Source organism: Gavialis gangeticus, unplaced genomic scaffold (genome assembly GCF_001723915.1).
Source record: "Gavialis gangeticus isolate Ggan-Ray unplaced genomic scaffold, GavGan_comp1, whole genome shotgun sequence".
In the NCBI taxonomy this organism is placed as follows: Eukaryota; Metazoa; Chordata; order Crocodylia; family Gavialidae; genus Gavialis; species Gavialis gangeticus.
The window spans coordinates 7735471-7745105 of record NW_017729006.1 but is presented as its reverse complement, the minus strand read 5'-3'; positions in this window follow the sequence as shown (position 1 = coordinate 7745105).

Sequence of the window (9635 nt, the reverse complement as noted above, 5' to 3'; positions counted from 1 at the left end):
CCTGAAGTGGGGTTTGAAAGAAGATGGAGCTAGACTTTTCTCAGTGGTGGCAGATGACAGAACAAGCAGCAATGTCCTCAGGCTGCAGCAAGGGAAGTTTAGGTTAGATATTAGCAAGAAGCATAGTAAAACACTGAAACAGATGACCTAGAAAGGTGGTGGAAACTCCATCCTTGTGGGTTTTCAAAACCCAGCTAAAAGCTTTGGCTGGGATGAGGTAGTTGGGGATGGTCCTGCTTTGAGCAGGGGGGTTGGATTAGATTACCTCCTGAAGTCCCTTCCAACCCTAACTTTCTATGTGTAAGTGATGTGCACATAACCCCCCTTTTTAATAATATTTCTGCTTTAAATTTTGTAATTAACACATACCACTCATTTTAACCACTTCCAATTTTTGCTCATTCTCTTTCCCATATTTAATGTGTATGCTTTTCTCTTCCTTGCCTTAGTACTCTGAAAATATATTAATTGTACCATGATCAGTTTGACTAAAAGAATAGTTAGTTTAAAGCATAAACTGAAATAAAGATTTCAGTTAGATTTTAAGATTTAGAAATCCATAACAATTGAAAAAGTCCGTGTGTGTGTCTACTAAATTCATGGCTTGAGCCACAGCCAAAGAAATCAATGAGTTAGGCAAACTTATACTTAAAGAATATTGTCTTCACCATTATAATTAATCTTAGTGGTGGGCCCAATATTTTTGTCCTTACTCGGGAGAAACTCCCATTATCACTGTTTGAGTGCACAAATAATGACTGGACTCTACCGCAAGAGAAAAACAGGATCCTGAACATTCTTCCTGAAAAGGCTACTTGTTCAACTTGCTTTGCAATTACAGCTAAATGATCTCCTATTTAAGCATTCTCATTAAGGAAATATTTCCTAAATATTTTGGAGAGAAAAACACTATAGATATTTAATCAAAATACAAACTTCTCACTATTTTTAATTCTTTAATGTGCACTATGTGACAAGGTAAACCAGAAGGCCTTTTAATATTTGTTCAGCAAGGTCTCTACAACATAGAAAGTATGTTATCTTCAAGTAGTTCATCCACAATTCTACATTATTAAGCAAGTATTCATATTGAATAGGTACCATACAAATACATAAAAAAAATTGTCATTAGCTACATGCAAGGCTGATGCAAGCTTGAAGTCCTTCACATAGGCCTGTGAGTTTCAATGGCAACTGTAAGATAAATGAAAGATGAATGTTTCACACAGAACATTCCTTCATTCCTTGAAAATAATTTAGTATGTATATTATTATCATTCATTAGGCATCAGCAGTCAGCATGGCACTCTGCAAAACACAAGGACAGACAGATGCCTTCCCTAAGGAGTTGACTGTCTGAGAGTCTGATCCAACTCCCTGTTATAGCTAATGGAAATTTCAGTGCGAGTAGGATTAAGCCCTAAATTAGACAGATGTACTTGCACAAGCAGCCAGCCTATTAGCAATAGTTCAGCAAAAAACCCAAGTCAGCCTAGCTATTCAAAGATCAGATGTTTTGATGACAGACTAAAAATAAACAAACCTGGTTGCAGAGCTAAAGACAATAAACTGAAACTAAAAGAAAGTATTTTATTTTAAAAATAAATTTGCTGTTTGGGTCAAATATGTTGTCAACTGGAGAGGACACTGTAATGGCTCAAAAAACAATGTGGGTGAACTTCATGCATTCAGATCACTTGCATGTGTGGTTGTTTATCACTGTCACTTGTACAAGCAAATGGTAGAATTTATATCTGTAAAAGTCCATTTGTGCTTAGCTTGTATTCAGTTAACATAAGCAGGCGGGGTTTGTATGCATATCTGTCTATTCCATCATTTGTTCTAAAGCATGACTGCAAAAACTAAGTAATATATTTTGACAAACCTGAAATAATACTCAGCAAAGTCAAAAAGCTGCAGTTCTCAAACTGTAGTTAGGACCTAAACCAGGATCAGTTATGATACTAAAATAAGGTAGTATATTGTACATCTTTTTATACAAGTTTATCAACACCCTTTCCTGTGTACTTTGATCACCAGTGAATCAGCTTGAATTTCTGAGGTTTAAATTACTAACGCTAAGATCCAAAGAAAATAATAATCCCTTGTCATGAGTAGAAACCATTCACAACTCTCAGTGCTTTTGTTTTAGGCTAGCTGCAAACTCAAACATGTAGCACTATATCATTTACAGATAAGTTCATATTCAAAAGGTTATGTTAGCAACTACATCATCTAGAGGGTGTTTTTTTTAAATGAAAGCTTACATTCTGGAACACAAGGTAAGCAGTCGCCAGAGTAAAGAAGCTGGCTGATACATGGAGAGTTGGCCCAATTCAGTCTTTCCAATCATCTCTAGGAGCCAAATTAAGTAAACATGACTTATCAGTCTGGCCCCATAAAGCTATTAGCCACTTTTCTTAGGAAAACACCATATGGAAAGTCTTTCAGATATAGGAAATGTGTGGAAATTGTAGTTTAATTGCCATTTAATAGAGACTATATGAACCAGACTTGATGAATGTTATTAACTTAATATAAGAATGATGTCTGGGAGATAGTAGGAGCCGTACAATTGCTGCAACTGAAAATTATGGAGTTTGGTTTTAACAGGAGCAGGTTTTGAATTAGGAAAGCTTTCCTCTTCTTGAAACTGAGCAAAATTAAGCTGATGTTAAGATGTTTCTGATGGAACTTTCATATTGATTTCTCAAAACATCAAAACAATTCCATTAAAATCATTTTTCCTACAATGCCTACAAAATCAGTCTGACAGGTTTTTTTTTCTAGTGAGAAACATTAAAGTTTACATACTTAGATATGATCATGAGCCTTCAAGTCTGCAGATTTTTCAAGCATCTCAAGTTGTCTGTCTTGCTAAGCTGAGTAGTAACTCTTCCACAGTAATTATTTATATGCATATTACCTTAGGAATATGCATTCTTCTGTATTTTCTGAATGTAAATAATAAGGAAAATAGGAATTGTGATACTAAATAAGATCAGGCCATCATGCCTAGTATCCCAACAATGCCCAATAGCAGATGATTCAAAGCAAGGTTTATAAACATAGGTACAGAAAATTCTGCTTCATTTGTTTATTGGATAATTCAGCATTATGGTTTAATTTGTTCTAGTCCCCCGTCAGTGCTGCCCCACTCCTCCCCCCCCTTCCCCATATACACAATTATCAATTCCTGATAACTGTGTCATTCCTGGATAATTTGCTATGATTTGCATTCCCCTTGGAGTGGTGAGTTTACCTGATTTATATAACTGTGGATGTTCTCTTATACAAAGGTATCTGTATATAGTTATCGCTACATATAGTTGATTATTACATGTATATTAGGTCAGATTATTAGATTTGTTATATATTAATACTGTGTATAATATGTATATGTATACATGCATGTATGTATATATACATATTATATAATATATATTATATAATGTGTGCATTTATTTCAGATGATATATTATTATTAGATTTATGTATGTTAGATACCTATAAATATCTGATCCTTCAAGAACCTTATGAGATTCTTAAAAATCCAAAATATGGTACAGCATAAATGTAAATTCAGTAGAATTACACTCTCAAACAACATAACTAATGACTTGGTGGTATTTAGAAATGTTTTCTGATTTATGTAGAGTGCATCCACAAACACTGAGTTACCAGTTAGTCTTAAATGTTTAACACTCTGTTGTTTTCTGTTGTTCTATAGTTTTGAGCTTCCCAATAACTGATTATTGACTGACATAATAACAAAATAGGGTATTTAAGGAGAACATTAAAGCTCTTATCTAGATTTAGCTCTTATTAATTAAATCCATATCATCTGATGGGATTCTTCTTTGGATTCTTTTTAAGTAAATACATATAAATAATGTTCTTTTTCAGTCATTACTCCTGTGCAAGCAAACCCAAAGAATAAAAACTGTATTTATAAAGTGCCTAGATATAATAAAAATGAAGAAGAGTTAGAAAGGGGGAAAAAAGCAGTTGTTTGTTTTTTCTTTGTTTTGCTTTCTCTTTCTTTGTTTTTTGTAAAAAGTAGAGCAGCAATTCTCAACCAGGGAGCTGTGGCATCCTGGGGTGCCTTGAGATCACAGGGTGCCATGCAATGTTAGCGCTGTTAGGTGAGCAAACATGATTCACAAGATAAACCCAGAGATTTCAAATAGGAATCCAGAGTGTCAAAAATGTTCTGACCTGCTGTGATTTTTCTGAGTTCTTTGCAGCAGAAGAATTGCTCTATTCTTTTTCTGTAGTCGAAAAACCAAGTGAAAACTAAGAACTGGCATTTTCTGAGGGCTGCCTCAACCCCAAAATGGTTGAGAACCACCGAAGTAGAGAAAACAATAAGACACTTTCTTCTGCTGAAGTTATTGTCCTTGTCTTACTTGAGGAGAACCTAATATAAAAAATCCGTTTCAGTTCTCTTGAAGAGAACTAGGTGCATGTGTGGACACAGACTCATGTACACACACAAGAAGAAGAGTAGAGGAAGTAGTGCAGCAATGGGTGAGCAAGCTGGGCCTAAGACTGATCTTTCCTGCAGTGGCTTTGGCTCGAGAAGTGAGGAAGGCAGACAAGCAGCAGCAGCACATGGTGGAAGAGCAGCAACCGGAGGTACACTCAGGGTTTGAATTACAGGGGAGCTTGGAGCCCCTCCCCTGCTCCCACATAAGAGGTGAGAGCTCCCCTGTAACAGTTGAAAATCATAACAGGGGGTGATCTCCGATCAGATTGCTCCTTCACTTGGGTGGACTTGTTAATCAATAAACCAGCTTAACAGGTATACGCATACCATGAGTTTACTCCGACACGCTAGAAATCCAGCACGCTGGAGCAGACTTGATCAATCGCATAATTCATGCACCTGGCACTGCATCGGCTACAAGTGTATAAGCGGCACAGTGCACATCAGTGCTGAGAAAATGGCGGGTAGTGCACTTTGAACTAAAACACATTTGATGTGCTTTAGTTCAAAGCACACCACTGCCATTTTCTCAGCACTGACATGCGCTGCGTCACTTATACACCTGTATCTGACCCAGCACTGGGTGCTTGTCATTAGTGTGGATTGCTAATTAAAAGTTTGGCACGCATGTGTTATCATCTCATAGATTGTAAGGCCAGAAGGGACCTCAGAAGATCATCGGGTCCAGCCCCCTGCACCAAGCCGGAAAAATAACTGGGGGTCAGGTGATCCCAGCAAGGTGACTGTCTAGTTTCCTCTTGAAGATTTCCAGGATAGGTGATTGCACCACCTCTGGAGGGAGCTTATTTCACAGTCTGGACACTCTGACCTCACCGTATGTTGTACTACATAGATTGTTCACATTCAGACCAGGTTTCATCTGGGTTTTTTGAAACATACTTGATGCAGTCTGATATGGGAAGTAATTGGTGTGGTGGATCATAACAATTGACTGTATTGTCCTGTGGGTTATCAAACTTCTTAAGTTGTTTATTTTTAAAATGTCTAAAAGAAAACAAATAGATTTATATAATTTCAGGTTCACGAAGAAACCTATGACAAATGCAGAGTCTGATAGCAAAAGGCAGCCAATCTCAAAATGAGTATTTCAAAAATTGGTCAAGTTTTTACAATATGCTGGGTTTCAAGCAGCTTTAATACAATGAAAGGCATGTGGAAAGATTACTCAGCATTGGCACAGCAATTGAAAACAGCAAGTGAAGATACTTCACATTCTGACAGTGAACAAAAGAAATACAAACTGTACAAACGGCTTGAAACCAGGGGCTTTGTTTTCCACTTGGCTACTGTGGAAGATGTTCTTTCTGAACTCCAAAGCCTTTCCCTCAAACTTCAGAAAAGGAAAACATCCTTAACAGACTTGCATCACAACATGCTGCTGACTTCATGGCATGTTCTAAATGCCATGAAGGCTGACAGTGGAAAATCCAGAAAAAAAATTGAACAGTGCAACTCAACTGGGCTGCTCAAAAGAGTGGCTTTAGATGACACCTCAGAAAAAATCAATCACCTGCAATTCTACTGGGCAGTAATCGATAATCTAATCAAAAGCCTCCCAGACTCAGAACTTATCAACCTGCTAAAACCACTGGATACACATTTCTAGCCAAAAGATCGGGATCATCTTGTTTTATATGGCAAAAATTCAATATGTAATTTGGCAGATCTACTTGGAGAGCCTATTCGGGATGCTGTTGAGGAATTTCGTACCTGGAAGCTGCATGGTGAAGGCAGCAGAAAAACTTTCTATAAACTTAAAATTTCAAGCAAAACATACTTCACCACTTCTGCTCAGTGTGAATGCAGTTTTTGAGCCCTAAATGACACTGACAGTCTCACAACCAACTTTGAGCACAAACCTTGGCTTTGCTCCTCTTCGTGGATGTTAACAGTCGCCCAGTGGACAGATTTGATCTGGTGCCTTTTGTGAGATCCTGGCTGAAGGCAGGCCATCATCCATCAACTTCATGGAAAACAGGACAGCAGCCACAGAAGACTGACATTTGGCTTCTGCTGTTGATTTTATTTTAAGGCAGGCTAATCAATTTATTTATTTTTATTATTTTTATTACTTGTTTAGAAGTAGTGGATGTGTTTTTCCTAAAAGTAAACAAATGCTATTTGTAGGACTAGCTGTGATGTTAATAATCTGTGTGTGCATGTGTATGTGTGTTTGTACATGTGTAGGACCCTGACAAAATAGAATACAGAATTCTAGGGGATTTTATTTAGACAGCGTGATGGGCAGCCCAAATTTTTTGCAGACCCCCCCTCCCTACCCCCCACCCGAGTCAAAATGAAATTCAAACCCTTGGGTATACTGCTTCTAGGTTAGATATACCCCCTTTTTGTGGGGTCACTTGACACACATGCAGACAGTAAAAAAGGAGACATTTCTCCCAGAAGCAGTCAATTACTGGCCACTGCTCTTGAGCTGCCACTGCTACTCTGCCCTCCCCACTGCCAGAACTCAAGCCAGAGCAGGGAAAGTGCAGGGTACAAGGGTATGTACTGCCCAGGACACAGTACTGACCACTCATCATGTTTATTTATTTAACTGGTTATCAGTGTACCCCAGAAACAAACTGTGGATCTGTGCTCCACATTTAACAGAATATGCAAGGAAGATATGCAGTAGCAAGAAGATGAGAGAGTGCCTTCCCCAATTCCAGCTGACCCTTTGGCACAAGTAATACTGAGGTGAGGTATACTGGATTCAAAAGAACATTTATTGGTGGGATCCAGAAATGTTCTCTTGCAACACAAAGGGGAGTTGCAAAACTAAAATGCAGTCCAATGAAAGAAAGAAAGAAATCCCTTACCCCTGAAATACCTGTAAAAAGTTGGTGACCATGGAAATGAAATGAGTCTGATTTACTGCTGGTTGCATTTTGGGGAAGCTCATCCACAAAGCCAATGCTAAATTTAATGTTTAAATGATAGGGCAAACTGAATATAGAACCAGTTCATAAAGTAAAGGTATTACATATGGAGAATGAAAATTCAGCAGGTTTCCCAAACGGAGCGTCAACTTCACCTAGGAATTGTATACTCAGGAAAGCCGAGACAGTAACGTTCCATGCATTGACTTACTGATGCAAGTATTTTAAAAGCTCATGGATCCTTACAATGAAAGGATTTGGGCCTATACAGAAACAACTAGCTTGGACTATCTTGATATACAACATGGATAGACCATGGATAAGACATTCAGTATATACTGCTTGGGATAAAAAGAAGTTTATTTAATCAACTTGTATTCTTGAGTTGAAATTGGATGAATTGCTCAGGTCTTCCTTCCAAATGAATCAATGAAAGCATGCTCTTTTGGCACACCTGTGGATTGACATGTTTCATTGTTAAGAAAATATGGAGCTACCTATTTTTCCAGAACCTCTTATTTCTCAAAAATTGCTCATCTAAAGCCACCAGAGCAATGATGTCTTCTGTACTATTAGCAAAACAGCCTAATAGGTGTGTGAGTAAGTTTCATCTCTGGAAAATAACTGAGAGGAATACTCTATAGGGATGAAATAAAAGGCACAGTTATGATCATGGGTGCTGGTTTGACTAGAGAAATCCTTGCTTTTCACAGAGAATCTTACATCAATAAGTTATTCTCCTGCATGCAGGAACAAAGGTTCAGTTCAGGAAGGTTCAGATGAGTGAAATTCTAAATTCTCCTCTTAGAATATATAGGTTTGGTTTGGATGAATAGCCAACTCATGATGGCTAGCTTCTCTCTAGTAATCAGATTTTGATTTTTTTTCTCTTGCTGCTCAACATTTTTAAAAGGGAGATCTCGTCATTGTTTACAGTTTTGAAAGCTTGTCAGTTGTCTGATAGAGAGTTCTATGGGTCCAGGGGGAGAAGAGGGGAACTGACAAATTATTCATCTCTTCTACAGAAGAAAATGAACTCACTATATACACAATTAAAGCCTAGTTTAAATTGGCTTGCAAGAAACTAGCATTGATATTTCAAGATTTTCAGTTCATTCCTTTAGAGGGAAAGTTGTATCTAATGTTATATCCAAAGGGATTAAGGTGGATTTGATCTTTAAAGGCACCAGGTGGTCAAAAAGAAATATCTTTTAGAAGTTTTATTGGAAGCCTTCAAACAGAGATAAATAGGATCTAGCGTTGCAGACTGCCGGGACTGTGGCATGGTATAGCATATTTGTAAACAAATGGGTATTCATTAGCTATGATGCCTGAGAGATGAAGATTGCCAGAAATTTATGACTAAAGTAATCTCATTTCTCTTAGACATGGAAATGACTCATTGTTTCTCAACCAGACTGGAGGCTTCTATATGTTCCACCTACCTTGCAATATTATTTATCACTTACATATTTGTGCTTTATTTTTCAGTGCTCAGAAGACACTGTATAAGGGGAATGTTTCCAGGGGCAACCAGCTCAGCAAGGCAAAGACTGCTGGACAGAGACTAACAGAACTTCATTTAAAACATTTTTAATTTCAAAATTTTAACTTATGTTTGTAATTTCACATTTGAAGCTTGTATTAGCATTATCTCAATTGCTTGTAAATAGGCCTGGAGAAATGTATATGTAAAAAGCAAAATGAATAAATAAATGTCAGTGCCAAATGTTGCCATATAGAGCAACACTTGATGCCCACTTTCAGGATACCCCCACAATGAATAGAAATACAGATGGAGATGCACAGTAGTCACATCCCCTCAAGTTACATGGACAGAATACTGCACATAATGGATGGCTTGTTGCCCACCCCACAACAAACTGGGTGGTACAATTGCATGATCTGGGCAAAACATGCTGCCTATGTCTCATCTGTGGTAAAGTTCCTCCTGCCACACATTCTGTAAGCTACTGTGCTTGGCATGCACCATATCTGTGCATTTAAAGTTTCTTGAGTTTGAGGAGGGTCGAGCACATTGTCTTATTGACATCCCTGCATGGGCAACTGGTGCCTCCTGAATCAGGGGGGGCACTTGCCCCTCCCCCCCCAGCAGCCAGTCAGCAACTGGGGCCAATTGTGCTGACTAGGGGTGGGGGCCCCCCACGGCAGATCACGCCAGCCAGGGGGGATCCCTTCCATGGCCAATCATGCCAACCTGGAAGTGGCAGCGGCACACCACT